At 46.6% G+C, this 16337-nt stretch overlaps 1 protein-coding gene and 1 pseudogene across 2 annotated transcripts in view; both read left to right on the plus strand.

Annotated features, from left to right (window-relative positions):
* The window catches only part of LOC143989512 (uncharacterized), an 84100-nt pseudogene extending 78064 nt beyond the window's left edge, over positions 1–6036 (plus strand). The window contains exon 11 of the transcript XR_013277040.1: positions 2160–6036. The product of XR_013277040.1 is annotated as an uncharacterized LOC143989512 (transcript). The remainder of the gene's footprint in view (positions 1–2159) is intronic.
* Positions 1–16337, plus strand: part of LOC143989468 (uncharacterized) — a 109271-nt gene that overhangs the window by 38339 nt on the left and 54595 nt on the right. The window lies entirely within an intron of this gene.

A 16337-nucleotide genomic window follows, 5' to 3' on the forward strand; every position in this document is an offset into this window, starting at 1 on the left:
GACAGGAGAGGTGAGCGGTGCTGGGAATTCTGGGACATTATCCAGTAACAGACAAGGGATGTGTCTGGATGGTGACTGTATCATTGTGTGTGTCAGGTTCCTATAAGGTGTCAGGATGTCACTGTCTATTTCTCCATGGAGGAGTGGGAGTATTTAGAAGAACACAAGGATCTCTACAAGGACGTCATGATGGACAATCAGCCGCCCCTCACATCACCGGGTAAGAGGAGACTTTATTGTAAAGGAGAGAGCAGTACAGAGGGTCCACCTAGATCCCCCATCATCTGATAAACACATAGAAACAATGTATTCAGTCAGTGTGTGTGTTTCCTACAGATGGATCCAGTAATGGGAACCCACCAGAGAGATGTCCCCGTCCTCTGTATTCCCGGGATTCCACACAGGAAGGTCACACCATCCCTCACAATGAGCACGTTCCTCAAAATGAGCAGGTAGATGTGGAACAATCAATGATAGTTAAGATTTATACACAAGCTTGTATGTTACAATGAATGTATTATTATTTATTCAGAGTGGAAACCTCAGGGATTATAATATTGTTGTTAAAGAAGAGTTTGAAGAGGGGGGTGATGAGTATGGTAGAATGGATGAGCTCTCTAAGGAACACCACCATATGATGGAATCACCTAGTAACAGAAACCCACCAGAGAGATGTCCCCATCCACTGTATTCCCGGGATTCCACACAGAAAGATCACACCATCTTTTACCATTACAAGGTTTGTGGAATGGAACATGGACTCATGTAGATGGTGTTTAGATTTTTTATATTTAACAGATGTTATTTTTCTCCTTCTCTTTTTAAGGTTGAAGATCTGATAGATATAAAAGTTGAGGGTAAAGCAGAAGAAGAAGAAGAGAGGTATGTGAGGAATGATCAGCAGTCTATGGAGGAGGATGGAATAATGGGGACATTTATAGAGGAGGACACTCCTACAGAGATCAGCACAGGTGGGTCATTAACACTGAATACATTCCTCCCCCCATACTGCTCACTGATTGGTCCAGAATAGGGCAAGGACTGGGTGATATCAGCCTGTAATCCCCTGGTCACTTTCCTGAGCTGTGTTCCCCGTCCTGTATTCCTGTATTTCTTTTGGATAATCTTCCTTTTCATCTGGCAGCAAAATTTAGATTTTTATTATAGGTATTGCTCGACCTAGGCAACTGGGGCATGTGTCTTGAGTCTTTTGCCCCATGCCCGTGGTTTCATGAATACATGTGAGCCCTGACTCTTACAATATGTTGTATATTACATAGTCCTGACTTCTGCTATTTATACACATAATATGTATTCTCTTTTGTTACACCCATTTCCTACCAGCTGGACATTTTATATCTGATGATTTGATTGGAGCACAGACATTTAGACTTAGAGCGCAGCACCATCTATTGATATTGATTTTACAGACTTTTATATGTTGATAATGTGATAACATCCTCAAACTTTGGAACCTTAAACAGAAAGTGATAATGAGGGAGGAGTCAATAACCCAATGATGGTGGTCTTCAGGATCAGTCCAGTCTTCATCTTGGTTGTTCTCCCCCCATCCTCACTCTCTGACCTCTGGTGGGGCTCAGCCCCGCTGTTATTCATGACTAAATCATGGACTAAATAAGGAAGTGCAGGACTTCTTGTGTTGGGAAGATGGCAATGAGTGATAGAGGGGGAGGGGACACTCGTCCTATAATCCCCTCATCACTGTCACTCCTATAAAAGACAGTTCTCGTTGTTTCCTCACTCTCTGACTAAGGTCCATGAATAAAGAAATGATCTGGTAGGAGATCAGAGGACCCATTTACTAGTTACCTTGAGGGGGGAATTGTAAGATCCTCAGAGACAAAGCTGCCTGATGTGGGCGGAGTCCTGGTTTAGGGGAACCAATCAGCTCATGTCTAGTAATAATCTTTGTATTTCTATTTTAGTAGATGGACGGGAGATGAGGAAAACCTCAGAGGATTGTCTCACTTTGTCTCCAGACTGTAAAGTAGAAGATGAGGACATCACACAGTATAGTCCAGGAGAAAACCCGACTACCTCAAATGTCCATCTGGCACCACACAGTGTAGATGGACCATCGTATTCCTCTTATCCTGAGGAACCTCAGACTGTGAGGGACGGTGCCGTCCTTCCAACAGATAAGAGGTTTTCCTGTACTGAGTGCGGGAAGGGTTTCCATTTCAAATCCAGTCTTACTGTGCATAAAAGATCTCACACAGGCGAGAAGCCGTTTTCCTGCCCTAAGTGCGGCAAATGTTTCTCAGATAAGTCCAATCTTTCCATACATCAGAGATCTCATATGGATGAGAAGCAACTTTCCTGTCTTGAGTGTGGGAAATGTTTTTTACAAAAATCAGAACTTGTAACACATAAAAGGTCTCACACGGGGGAGAAGCTTTATTCCTGCCCTGACTGTGGAAAAGGTTTTTCAAAGAAGTCCAATCTTTCTGTACATCAGAGATCTCACACAGGGGAGAAGCCTTTTTCCTGTCCTGAATGTGGGAAATGTTTTTCAAAGAAGTCCAACCTTTCCACACACCAAAGATCTCATACAGGGGAAAAACCGTATTCCTGTACTGAATGTGGGAAATGTTTTTCAGATAGGTCACATGTTTACAGACATCAGAAAATGCATGCAAGTGAGAAGCCATTTTCGTGTCCTGAGTGCGGAAAATGTTTTTTACAAAAATCAGAGCTTGCAACGCATAAAAGGTCTCACATGGGGGAAAAGCTTTATTACTGCCCTGACTGTGGAAAATGTTTTTCAAAGAAGTCCAATCTTTCTGTACATCAGAGATCTCACACAGGGGAGAAGCCGTATTCCTGTCCTCAGTGTGGTAAATGTTTTTCAAAGAAGTCCAATCTTTCCACACATCAAAGGACTCACACAGGGGAAAAACCTTATTCCTGTCCTGAATGCGGGAAATGCTTTTCAGATAAGTCACATCTTTACACACATCAACGATTGCACACAGGTGAGAAGCCGTATTCCTGTTTTGCATGTGGGAAACGTTTTATCCAAAAATCAGAGCTTCTCAAACATCAGAGATTGCACACGGGGGAAAAGCCATATTCCTGTCCTGAGTGCGGGAAATGTTTTTCACAGAAGTCCAATCTTTACAGACATCAGAAATCTCACACGGGGGAGAAGCCACTTTCCTGTCCTGAGTGAGGGAATTGCTCCTCACTGAAGTCCTGTCTTCCTGTACATCAGGGATCCCACACAACCCTCGAGGTGTATTAGTGCCTTGAGTGCGGGAAATGTCTTCTATATGAATGTTGCTGGACATCACAGCTCTCATGTGGGGAAGAAGCACACCCTGATATACACCTCAGATATACTCCATGGCTGATCTTCATCATGTAACAAACAGTTGATAAGGAGATCAGAGATCACCAAAGACGTGGATGAAGTGTTGTACCGTGTTGGCCATTGATAGCAGTAGAAGAATAAAAATGGGAGTCATTACCTTTCATTAGCTGAGTACATTTTGTGGTGTAAGCTTTTGTAAATATTTAGAGGTCTATTTAAAAAAAAAAAAATAGTTGAACAAATGTAACCAGCATTCGCCCAGCCATGATGAGTATTGGCCATTATTAATTTCAAAGGGCTCGTTTACACTTGTTTAAAAACATGGCTTCAGACACACTTTGTTCTGAAGGCCAGTCAAAGCCCCTGTCGCTAAATAAAATGGTTAGCTTACAGCCCTGTTTACACCTTGCGTTTGCTTTGCTTAAAAAAATTATACCCCATGTCACTTTAGTAGGGCTTCAAAGCATCTTCAAAGCCTCCATAGAAGTCTATGGCAAAGCTCGCTTCATAGTTTCATAGTTAGTAAGGTTGAATAAAGACACCAGTCCATTCTGAGTGAAGTGTCCACAATTGTCCCTATCCCTGTACATTGCACACTCACATCGGTCCCTAACCCTCAAGGAGCCCACAATCCAAGGTCCCCATTCATATACTAGGGCCAATTTTGGACAGAAGCCAATTAACCTACCTGCGTGTCTTTGGATTGTGGGAGGAAACTGGAGTACCCGGAGGAAACCCACGCAGGAACAGGGAGAACATGCAAACTCCAGGCAGGTAGTGTCGTGGTTGGGATTTGAACCAGCGACCCTTCTTACTGCTAGGCCACTACACCACTGTGCTTGCTTGAAGCACCTGCAGCTTTTGAGAGGCTTAAATTTAGCTTTAGCTTCGCTTTGTTTTGGAGAAATTGCAGTTATGAGATATCAACACCACAGAGGGCATCTGCTAAGCTTCAATAAAGCATCAATGAAGTCTCATCAAAGCATCAAAAACACATAAAAAAAAGCATGTTAAAGCGGTAGGTGCTTTAATGTGTGTTGAAGTTGAAGCAAGTGTAATGAGCCCAAACAGTCATTTCCTGTGATTACTGGCTCCATCTGGTGGCCAATGGAAACATACTACATTATAGCCACTAGATGGAGTTGACGATCATAGGAAACCACTGTGTTAACCACCTAAAGTCTGGAAAGTTTCATCCCCCTTAATCTCTCTACTATATATCAAGCTCTTCACCCTCTATACGTGAAGGCCTCAACAAGCTTTTGTCTTGTTAGCATGAAGAGGTGCTGGAGCTAGATTCAGAGGATTGGGGGGACATTTGGAAATACCCCATGCAACAATTGGTCTCAGCCAGAGACAGACTAACTTGATTTAAAATTCTGCATAGAGTTCATTTTACTCCCCAAAAGCTCCACATGATCTTTCCTTCCCACCCATCCAAATGTTGGTGTTGTCTGGAAGATCCTGCCACATTTTTCCATGTACTTTGGGACCGTCCAGTCATCATCAAATCATTCTCTGCAGCTATTACCTTTTGTACCACCACCCCCTCCCTTTAGAATGTAAGCTCTACGAGCAGGGCCTTCCTGTACCTTTTGTATTGTACTGTAATTGTGTTGTTCCCCCCCCCATATACATTGTAAAGCTCTGCGTAAACTGTTGGTACTATATAAATCGTGTATAATAATAATAATAATCAGGTCATTTGGGTCAGATATTTCTAAATTTGGCCGGCTAGTCACAACCATCTCAGTACCCCTTTCCATTGATGTCTGTATGCTGGGCCTTTACTAGCCACTTCCAAAGCCCTGAGAACCCTGATAGGGTTTGTATTATTTTAGGCTCACAAGACTATACTCCTTGAATGGAAATCCCCTCAAGCTCCCACTTTGGACTTTTGGAAGTCCACAGAATGGGGCCACTATCCAAATTTACCTACGAGTCTAAGCCCTTGTACACACGGTCGGACATTCCGACTGAAAGTGTCCGATCGGACCGTGTTGTCGGATAATCCGACCGCGTGTGGGCTCCATCAGACTGTTTCCGTTGGAATATCCGACCGACTAAGTTTTAGAGCTGGGCTATAAAACTTTCCGACAACATGATCCGATCGGACTTTGCATGATTGTGTGTAGAGAATTCCGATTGGACAAAGTGCCACGCATGCTCCGATCAAATTCCTAGACCAAAGCTATTGGCTACTAGCCTGAATGTAGTCCCGTCGTAACGAAATAACGTCATCACGTTACGTACGATTGGATTTTCCGACAACTTTGTCCGACCGTGTGTATGCAACACCAGTTTCGGACAAAATCCGACGGATTTTGTTGTCGGAATGTCCGACCGTGTGTACAAGAGCTAAAGGATGCCCTAGTAAATTCTCCAAGGTGTGGGATCTCTGAACAGAATCCAAGGATACTGTCACCTCCACTACATCGCTCCTCTAGATGACAACAGTTTATTTCTCCTTAACTGTATTTGTATATCCACAAACTGTGGGCCAGAGAATTTTACTATTCCTCCATCTACTGACCACCAGCAATGTAGAATACGGTTGCCTTTGATTATTGGTTTCCAGATCAATAGTGCTATGTGTTAAGTAGTAGCGTTGTTGTTTTCGTCTCTCAAGCTTGGGTATTCCCAATAAGCTTTGTTTTGTATGTTTTATTTTTAAAACTAATAAAAAAAAAAAATAACCCAAATCAGTGTATATTATTTAGTCTGTGTGAAAATTATAGATCCTAAAAACTATGGTATATACAGTATATTTAAAAATTGATCAATCCTGGTGTACTGATAAAATGTCAGGACAGTACAAATACCCCCCCCCCCCCATAATAATTTTTTGGAAAGTAGACAGGCAGGTACACTATTTATTAAGAGCCATGGCGAGTTTTTAATAGTTGTCATTTTTTGTCAATTTAAAAAAATATATTTAATTAAATAAAATGTGTTTTTTTTTTCACAAAGTTTATCTTTTAACAAGTAATTTCTCACACACAGCATAGGAATACCTATAATTACACCCCAAAACACATTCTGCTATGTTTCCTGAGTATGGAACGCCACATTTATGAGACTTTCACAGGCTAGTTGCATAACAGGGCCCAAAGTTCAGGGAACACCTTCAGGAGTGCCTTCATAGATTACGCATCTAATTTCCTGGCTACCCATCACATTTTTCGAGGTCCTAGAACACCAGGACACCCACAAAACGACCCTAATTTGGAAAGCAAACAATCCAGGGTATTTTATGAAAGGCATAGTGTGTCTTTTGAAAATGTTATTTTTTGCCACAAGTTTTCGGGAAATGCTGGAAAGAATATGAAAATGTGTTTTTTTTTTTAAACAAAGTTGTCAATTAATAAGATATTTCTAACACACATACAAAAAATGTGCCACTTCCCTCACCTATAACTGGCCTTTGCAGCAAGGAGAATTGGAAGGCAATGCATATCAAACAAAAGCCAAGGAAAATCCTTGGAAAAATTCAAAAGCTCTACTTACCAACCAGCCTGCGACCAAGCAGATTAACCTGTCTAAATGTATGTGTTTAAAAACAGGGGTTTAGTTGCACAAATTTGCAAATAGATGCGTAAGCTACAGTCCCTGGCAAGGTACCCTGTGATCTTTAGACCCTACCTCTATAAGATATAAGAGACTCCACAGTGGAAGCACATGCATTCTGATGAGATAGATAAAGGCAGATGGACTGGAGGGAGCCAACCCATCCTTAAAGGTACAGGGACACATTGAACACCCATTTAATTTATTTTATTTATGTTTAGGGTCACCCATTTGGTATATCAGTGTGTATTGTCACATTTAGGAAGTGTGGGTAGTGTTGGCAGCTGTTTATTTTTATTTTCATTTTTTTAATTTGTATTTATTTTCATTTGTAATTTTTTTTTATTTTTTTGTTATTTATTTTTTTTTATTTTATTTGTATTATTATTTATTTATTTATTTAGTCTCAATTTTTTTTTTAAAATCAAGGTTAGTAGGGTGGCAGCTCACAAGGTTATACCTACTTGTTTCACACCCAGCTCCCTCCAGTCTAGGGATGAGCCGAACACCCCCCGGTTCGGTTCGCACCAGAACTTTCGAACGGACCCAATATTCGTACGAACTTTAGAACCCCATTGAAGTCTATGGGACTCGAACGTTCGAAATTAAAAGTGCTAATTTTAATGGCTAATATGCAAGATACTGTCCTAAAAAGGGTTTGAGGACCTGACTCCTGCCCCAGGGGACATGGGTCAATGCCTAAAATGTTTTTAAAAACGGCCGTTTTGGCGGGAGCACTGATTTTAATGACGATTAAAGTGAAAAAAAAAGTGAAATATTCCTTTAAATATCGTGCCTGGGGGGTGTCTATAGTATGCCTGTGAAGTGCCACGTGTTTCCCGTGTTTAGAACCGTCCCTGCACAAAATGACATTTAAAGGAAATAACGTCATTTAAAACCGCTTGCGGTTTTAATGTTATATCTGGTTCCGGCAATATGGATGAAAATCATTGAGAAAAATGGCATGGGTAGCCCCCCTGCCCATTACCAGCCCCTTTGGGTCTTGTACGGATATTAAGGGGAACCCCGTACTCATATTAAAAAAAAGGAAATACATGTGGCCCCCAGGCCCTATATACTCAGAACAGCAGCAAACAAGTGTGTTAAGTAGAATCTGTTTGTAATTTTCAACTGGTACATTTTTAAAGTGTAGCTACAGTCAAAAAATCTATTTTTAAGCTTTTTGGAAAACATATGGAAGGGTTATCACCCCTGTATAATTTGTTTTGCCTTCTGTCTTTTTTCATCTCACTTGCTGTTGTCTCCTTCCGTTTGCAAGTAGGAGACGTTTGTAAGTTGGATGTTTGAAAGTAGGGGCCTGCCCTATATGCTCTGCAGAAATGGCGGAACAAGGTGTTGGTTTTGCCACAACATTGTAAGCCCTCAAAGTGACTCTTGGTGGGCGCTGGAGCGCCCTGCTGTGAACGATTATATCAAGAATTGTAATTACATGCCATTGTTGAACAGTGATAGAAAAACTGACCTTTGGTGGTTGTGGTGCTGGTGCCACAACACTATAAGTCCTCACAGTTACTCTGGGTGGGCACAGGAAGGGGCCCTCCTGTGAAATATTATATCAAGAATTGTAATTACATGCCCCTGTTAAACAGGGGCTGAAAAATTGGGCCTTCGGCACTGGTGCTGGTGCCACAGCACTGCAACCTCTCCCATATACTCTTGTTTTATTGCAGGAATTAGCCCTGCTGCAAAGCATTGCATCAAAAATTGTAATTAAACGCCCCTGTTAGACAGGGGCTGAAAAATTGGGCCTTAGGCACTGGTGCTGGTGCCACGACACTGCAACCTCTCCCATATACTCTAGTTGTGGTGCAGGAATGAGCCCTGCTGCAAAGCATTGCATCAAAAATTGTAATTAAACGCCTGAAAAATTGGGCTGGTGGCATCACCCAGAACCAAAAATGTTCTTCCAACATATCAGCGGAGGAGGAAGAGGATAGACAATCAACATAACAGGACAGTCACTCAGCATCAGCATAGGCAGTCTTGAAGGGATGTGATATTTAAAAAAAAAAATCATTCGGTCACATCAGCTTCAGGTGCTTGGTAGCTGTTGGTGATCCAAGACTGATTCATCTTGATGAAGGTCAGTCGATCAACTGAGTCGGTGGACAGGTGCACCCTGTGATCGGTAACAAAGCCACCAGCAGCACTGAAGGTGCGTTCCGAAAGAACGCTGGATGCAGGACAGGCCAGTAGCTCAATTGCATACTGTGCAACCTCTGGCCAGTGATCCATCCTCAAGACCCAGTAAGCCAGAGGATTTTCGGTGGGGAAGGTGTCCAAGTCTGACCTTGCCCCTAGGTATTCCTGCACCATGTAAATCAGACACTGGCAATGGTTGCTGGAACCGATCATACCTTGGGGCTGCAGACTAAAAAATTGTCTGAATGCATCGGACAGACGGCCACCTTCTCCACCGCTCCTTCTGACCGATGCCTCAGCAACACGTTGTCCAGGACCAGGAGTTTGTAACCTCCCAGTCTCTGGGAACGCGTTGCACAGACCTTTCTGCAAGGCCTCCCGGAGATGTCTCATCCTCTGCTCCCTTTGCGACGGCAAGATAAGGTCGGCAACCTTACCCTTGTACCGTGGATCAAGGAGAGTGGCCAGCCAGTAATGGTCCCTCTCCTTGATCCGAAGAATACGAGGATCCTTCCGCAGGCTTTGCAGGATCAGGGAGGCCATGCAGCGTAGGTTAGCTGAGGCATTCGGTCCGGAGTCCTCTGGGTCACGAAGGACAACATGATCCGCAGCTACCTCCTCCCAGTCACGTACAAGTCCACGGGCTTCTTGGGACTGTAAATCATCCCTACAAGACTGCTGCTGCTGCTGCTGCTGATGCTGAGTGCCAGCCTCCACCTCCATGCTGACACAATCATCCTCCTCCTCCTCATCCTCTTCCTGTGTGATGGGTGGCACAGCAGGAACACTGTCTGGATAAAGGGGGCCTTGAGAGGCAAGGAAGTCCTCCTCTTCCTGCCTCTGTTCTGCCTCAAGTGCCCTGTCCATTATTCCACGCAGCGTATGCTCCAACAGGTGGACAAGAGGTACAGTGTCACTGATGCATGCACTGTCACTGCTCACCATCCTTGTGGCCTCCTCAAACGGTGACAGGACAGTGCATGCATCCCTGATCATGCCCCACTGGCGTGGTGAGAAAAAACCGAGCTCCCCTGACCCTGTCCTGGTGCCGTAGTCGCACAGGTACTAATTGATGGCCCTCTGCTGCGTGTGCAGCCGCTGCAGCATGGCCAACGTTGAGTTCCACCTGGTGGGCATGTCACATATAAGGTGGTTCTTGGGCAGGTTCAACTCCTTTTGGAGCTCAGCCAGCCGAGCACAGGCATTAAATATTCCGCGAAAATGCACATAGACTTTCCTGGCCTGCTTCAGGACATCCTGTAAGCCTGGGTACCTGCCCAAGAACCGCTGCACCAGAGGTGTGTCACAACCAATAGTAGCATTTTGGAGGCGTGGTGGCGGAACAACCTCCAACATTACTGCACCTTGTCCTGCATCCTTCCCAGCTGCCAGAAGAGTGACCCAATGGGCCGTGAAAGACAGGTAACATCCCTGTCCATGCCTGCTGGACCATGAGTCAGCAGTAATATGCACCTTACCGCTGACCGCCCTGTCCAGCGAGGCACGGACATTGCCTTCCACATGCCGGTAGAGAGCCGGAATCGCCTTCCGTGAGAAAAAGTGGCATTTGGGGACCTGCCACTGAGGAACCGCACATTGTACAAACTCACGGAAGGGGGCCGAGTCTACCAACTGAAAAGGCAGCAGTTGAATTGCTAGCAATTTAGCCAAGCTAGCATTCAACCGCTGGGCATGTAGATGGCTGGGAGTGAACTTCTTTCGCCGGTCCAGCAGCTGGGGCAGGGACATTTGCCTGCTATAATCGGATGTGGGTGTACTGCTAGCAGAGTGTCCGGAAGCACTTGGCTGTGACACACCTAATTCTACACCTTCATTCCTCTCAGAGCAGGTTTCAGAGAGGACTGAAGGTCTAGTGGGGTTGGAGATCCCAGCTGATGAGGAGCAAGGAGAGGTCCGCTTTGTTCTTTGGTGTGGGTCTTTGAGGTACGCTTGCCAACGAGCTGCATGGCAGGTCAACATATGTCTGGTCAAGCATGTGGTGCCCAAGCGGCTGATGTTTTGGCCACGTGAGATACGCTTGAGACATATGTTGCAAATAGCAGCGGTGCGATCTGATGCACTCGTCTCAAAAAAGGCCCACACCAAAGAACTTTTAGAATAACGCGCAGAGGCAGTGCCCTGCACAGGTGGAGCTCTGCGGTGTGATTCAGTCGGTGTGCTGCCCCTAAGCTGGCCCCCGGAGGGCATCCTGCCTCGTTGGACATGTGCCTCCTCCTCCTACCAGGCACCCATGTGGAGTCAGTGCCCTCATCATCCCCTCCCTCTTCATCGCTGGAGCAAACCTGGCAGTATGCTGCAGCTTGTGGAACATGACTGCCAGATTGCTGTCCTTCTTGAGCATCCCCTCTCTCTGCGCTCACGCTACTGCCTTCCTCTAGCTGAGTATCCTCATCAGAGCCTACAAAACACTGGGCATCCTCCTGGAGCATGTACCCAACACTGTGCTCAAAGAGTTCAGGAGACTCCTCAGGAGGACGTGGTGGGTCTAGGGAAGGAGTCACTGATGATGACATTGAGAGGAGGGAAGACGATGCGTTGGCAGCTGCTTTGATAGTACCCTGAGCCTGGGTGAGAGAATATGAGGAGGATGAAGAGGGCTTGGTCATCCACTCTACCAAGTCTTCGGCATGTTGCGGCTCAACATGTCCAGCTGCCGAAAAGGACAAGCGTGTCCCATGGCCACGTGCTGATGATGACGATGCACCGCGTCCACGACCAGCACTGTTGTCTCTAGACACAGAGCCTGCTTGCCATCTTTTATCGGCTCGCGCCTGTCTGCCTCTCCTTGCTGGCCTTCCAGACATGGTAATGGCCTGAAGGGAGATGGGAAAACCAGCAATTGGGTAGTGTATATTGTGCTGGAGGCACACACAACACCCACTCCTACAGATGGCAGATGGCTCAATTAGAGAAGAGCTATGTAGGTGGATATAACGGTGTATACTGAGGTCAGGGCACGCAGACAGCACGCACAATCTCCTACAGCTGACTGCAAGCTCTATTTAAAAAGAGCAAGATAGCTAGCTATATAGGTGGATATAACGGTGTATTCTGCGGTCAGGGCACGCAGACAGCACGCACAATCTCCTACAGCTGACTGCAAGCTCTATTTAAAAAGTTGATCTATGGGTCAACTGTAGTAGATGTCCCATTTCTATTAGTTGGCAACCAGAGAAGGTGGGTGTGGTGATGCTGCTACCAAGACACAGGATGCAGTTAAAGCCAAGGCAAGAGATAGTCTGCCACCTCCCTGTGGGGGCACAAAATGATTGCCTGTCATAGTGGAATCCAAATGAGACTTAAAGGTAAAAGGTGAGTGGTGGCCAGGACTTTGTCCAAAGTACACAGGGGCAAGATCAGGAATCAAGTCCTGGGGAAAAAAGTGTGGGAACTCCCACCCAAGACCCACTCCCCCACCAAAAAAAAAAAGGACATTGGGGCACATCAGGGCACGGGGAACCTCAGGGCATGGGGCACATCAGGCCACATGGCACATCAGGGCACGGGGGACATGGCACATCGGGCACATTATGGCACATCAGGGCACATTATGGGGCACATCAGGGCACATTATGGGGCACATAGAACATCAGGGCATGGGGCACATCAGGCCACATGGAACATCAGGGCATGGGGCACATCAGGGCTCGGGCACATCAGGGCACATTATGGGGCACATAGCACATCAGGGCACATTATGGGGCACATAGCACATCAGGGCACATGGCACATCGGGGCACATTATGGGACACATCAGGGCACATTATGGGGCACATAGAACATAAGGGCATGGGGCACATCAGGGCACGGGGCACCTCAGGGCATGGGGCACATCAGGCCACATGGCACATCAGGGCACATTGTGGCACATTATGGGGCACATAGCACATAAGGGCATGGGGCACATAAGGGCATGGGGCACATCGGGCCCCATGGCACATCTGGGCATGGGGCACATCAGGGCTCGGGCACATCAGGGCACATTATGGGGCACATTGGGGCACGTAGCACATCAGGGCACATTATGGGGCACATAGCACATCAGGGCACGGGGCACATAGCACATCAGGGCACGGGGCACATAGCACATCAGGGCATGGGGCACATAACACATCAGGGCACATTATGGGGCACATAGCACATCAGGGCACGGGGCACATAGCACATCAGGGCACGGGGCACATTACAGGGCACATCTGGAGATCTTACTAGCCAGCATGCAGAGTAGCGCAGGAAGCGTCTGTCTGTAGTAAGTTTTCTCTCATGTCACGCAGCGCTGTTCGCTCCCTGGCGGCCCCTCCTCTCTTCTCGTCTATCCCAGATGATGTCACAAGCCAATGGGGATAGACGAGAAGAGAGGAGGGGCCGTCGGGGAGAGAGCAGCGCTGAGTGACATGAGAGAACTTATTACAGACAGGCGCTTCCTGCGCTACTCTGCATGCGTCTCATTCGGCTCGGACGGCTCTAGTCCTGCAAAGGTAATGGCGTTCCAGCTGTGGAAAAAGTGCAAGGACGCCGTTCCCACGCGTTCCCGCAGGACTCGAGCGTTGGGCAAGAAAATAGTCCAAAAGGTCAGTCTGGGTACTACCCCCATCTTGTTGCCTGGATTCCCCTGGACAGTTTGGGTTTTGAATGATGTGTCCAGGTTTCAGTCCGCCTGAAACCCGGACACAATATTTAGACATAATTTTGCTCAGAACAGGGCCTGATAGAAGGGTGAGGGAGTACTATGTATGCCACATTAGTATTCTCTTTGGAGCATCCAAAGGTGTCCCTGGTCTGTTACAATCCTATAGTGTATGCCAGGGGTCTTCAAACTACGGCCCTCCAGTTGTTCAGGAACTACAATTCCCATCATGCCTAGTCATGTCTGTGAATGTCAGAGTTTTACAATGCCTCATGGAATGTGTAGTTCCACAACAGCTGGAGAGCCGTAGTTTGAAGATTCCCATTGTATGCTAACAAAAAATGTTTTTGCGGTGCGCTGCTAAAGTGTTCGGGTTTGGCTTCTAGAAAAAGTGACAACCATATTTGAAAATAAAACTGGAATTCTGCACTTAAGTGCCGATTATCGTAAGTTGAATGCTTTGCACCCATCAGGACACCTATTCATTGTCATGGGTAGAAGAGTCTTTAATGTGCCTGATCTCCACCTTAGCCCCTGTACACACGGTCGGAGATTTCCACAACCAAATCCGTCGGATTTTGCCCGTCGGATTTTGTCCGTCGTATCTTGTCCGAAACTGTTGCATACACACGGTCGGACAAAGTTGGCGAAAAATCCGATCTTTCAGAACGTGATGACGTAATTTTGTTACGATGGGACTACATTCAGGCTAGTAGCCAATAGCTTTGATGTAGGAATTTGATCTGAGCATGCGTGGCACTTGGTCCGATCAAAATTCGCTACACATGATCGGAGTATGTCCGATTGGCCCAGTTGGTCGGGAAATATTTCAAACATGTTGGAAAATTGGGTCCGACAGATATTCAGACGGAATTAGTCCGATGCATACCACACACAGTCGGATTATCCGACGACGCGGTCCGATAGGACACATTCCGACAGAGATTCTCCGACCGTGTGTACAAGGGCTTAGACTTGGTCAGTGGCTACTGACAAGTACTAGTAATGGCGCGTACACACGACCGGACTTTTCGACGGGCTACGTATGACGGTCTTCCTGACGGACTTTCGGCAGAGGTCCGACGACTTTCCGAATGAGCGGACTTGCGCACACACGAATGGACTTTCTGGCAGACTAGGTCTGACGGACTTCCCGACTGACTTTCAAAATGAACGGACTTGCCCACACACGAAATAAAGTCCGTTCATTCTGAACGTGACTCCAGGTACGACGGGACTAGAAAGAAAAGTCAATCTTGCAGCTTTCTTCCTTCCTTCTTCTGTTCTTCCGATGTTGATGCGATGCTTTCTCCCGCTGTAATGCTGTGGACATGGTGCGCGACGACTCATATAGGCATAAGGGGCGGGGCCACCGGGTGATGTGACCCTGCCCCTTATGACATCACAGTCCCAGGGCATGCTCTGGTATGGATTTTGGGAGGGGGACTCCACGCTGTTTTTTTGGTGTAGGGGGATCCCCTTAAAATCTATACCAGACCTCAGTTTTTTTCTGCCTAGTGAAGAAGATGGACCTAGGATCCCTGCGGGACCATCGCTCCTGGGATTTTTTTGCTGAAGGTTTGCCTTTTGCACAAGATTTTAAGATCCTGTAATCTGCTATCAACAGCCGGCTGGGTGACAGGCTGGAGCTGCACATTGCTGATCTGTCAATACATGGGGCTGACAAGTGTCTGGCCAGCTTGGCTCCAATGTACCCCAGTGCAAAACAGCTCAAGCAGTGATCAGAGCCACCCGGAGAGCCCTGGGATGCCATGTCCAACTCAAGCACTGTCCCCCAGTGCAAAGCCAGGCACAAAGCTGTAAGTACAGCTTTGTGCGCACACTCACAAAACCAGGCATAATAGTAGTATAACTGGCTTTGTAAATGCTACTAGTACTTACAAAGCCTACAATAAAGCAATAGTTACAAAGCTAGTTAATAAAAAAAGCCTCAACTATAATGGGCTCCCATACAGCCTGAGCCAGGTGCATGGCTGTTGAGGGGAGAAGGACTGAGAGATAGAAAATGTACACAGCACATCAATCAGATTGATGTGCTGTGTACAGAAAAGCCTGCCCATGAGGCTGCTTGGAATAATTAACATTACAATAGTAATTACTATTTCAAAGGGAATCCAACTGCTTCTGTGCACATTGAGAAAGAGTGAACAGATGCTGCAGGAAAAGAAGTGGGCAGGAATAGTGGTGGGCATGAACCAGCCTCACTGCTCTCCATGTATGCAGTTGCTGGCTTTTATGTGTAGCTCTTGTGTTCCATCCTAAGCGCCGATGTGAGCCACCGGGTTGCTGACCCATACAATATAGATACCAGGACAGATGGGGCCCCAGGCCCCCCACGGGCCCTCGGGCAGTGCCTGAGTGCCCTAATGGTCAGTCCGCCCCACTCTCAGCAGACAGTCAGCACCTTGGGCAGCTTGGCTTGAGGCGAGCTGCCTTCCAGTCAGTCCTTCTGGCTCTGTCCTGTTCTCCCGCCGCGACCCGCGCTGCCTGGCACTCCACAGAGAGATTCCTAGCCCCTCCCTCACACAGAGAGATCACTCCACAGCAGGAGTCGGGTCGAGTGGGCGGGGCCATACCCTGGCCGGACCTACCACAGACAATACA

This window comes from Lithobates pipiens, unplaced genomic scaffold (genome assembly GCF_037356315.1).
Source record: "Lithobates pipiens isolate NorthernLeopardFrog02 unplaced genomic scaffold, aLitPip1_a1.2 Scaffold_18, whole genome shotgun sequence".
Lineage (NCBI taxonomy): Eukaryota > Metazoa > Chordata > Amphibia > Anura > Ranidae > Lithobates > Lithobates pipiens.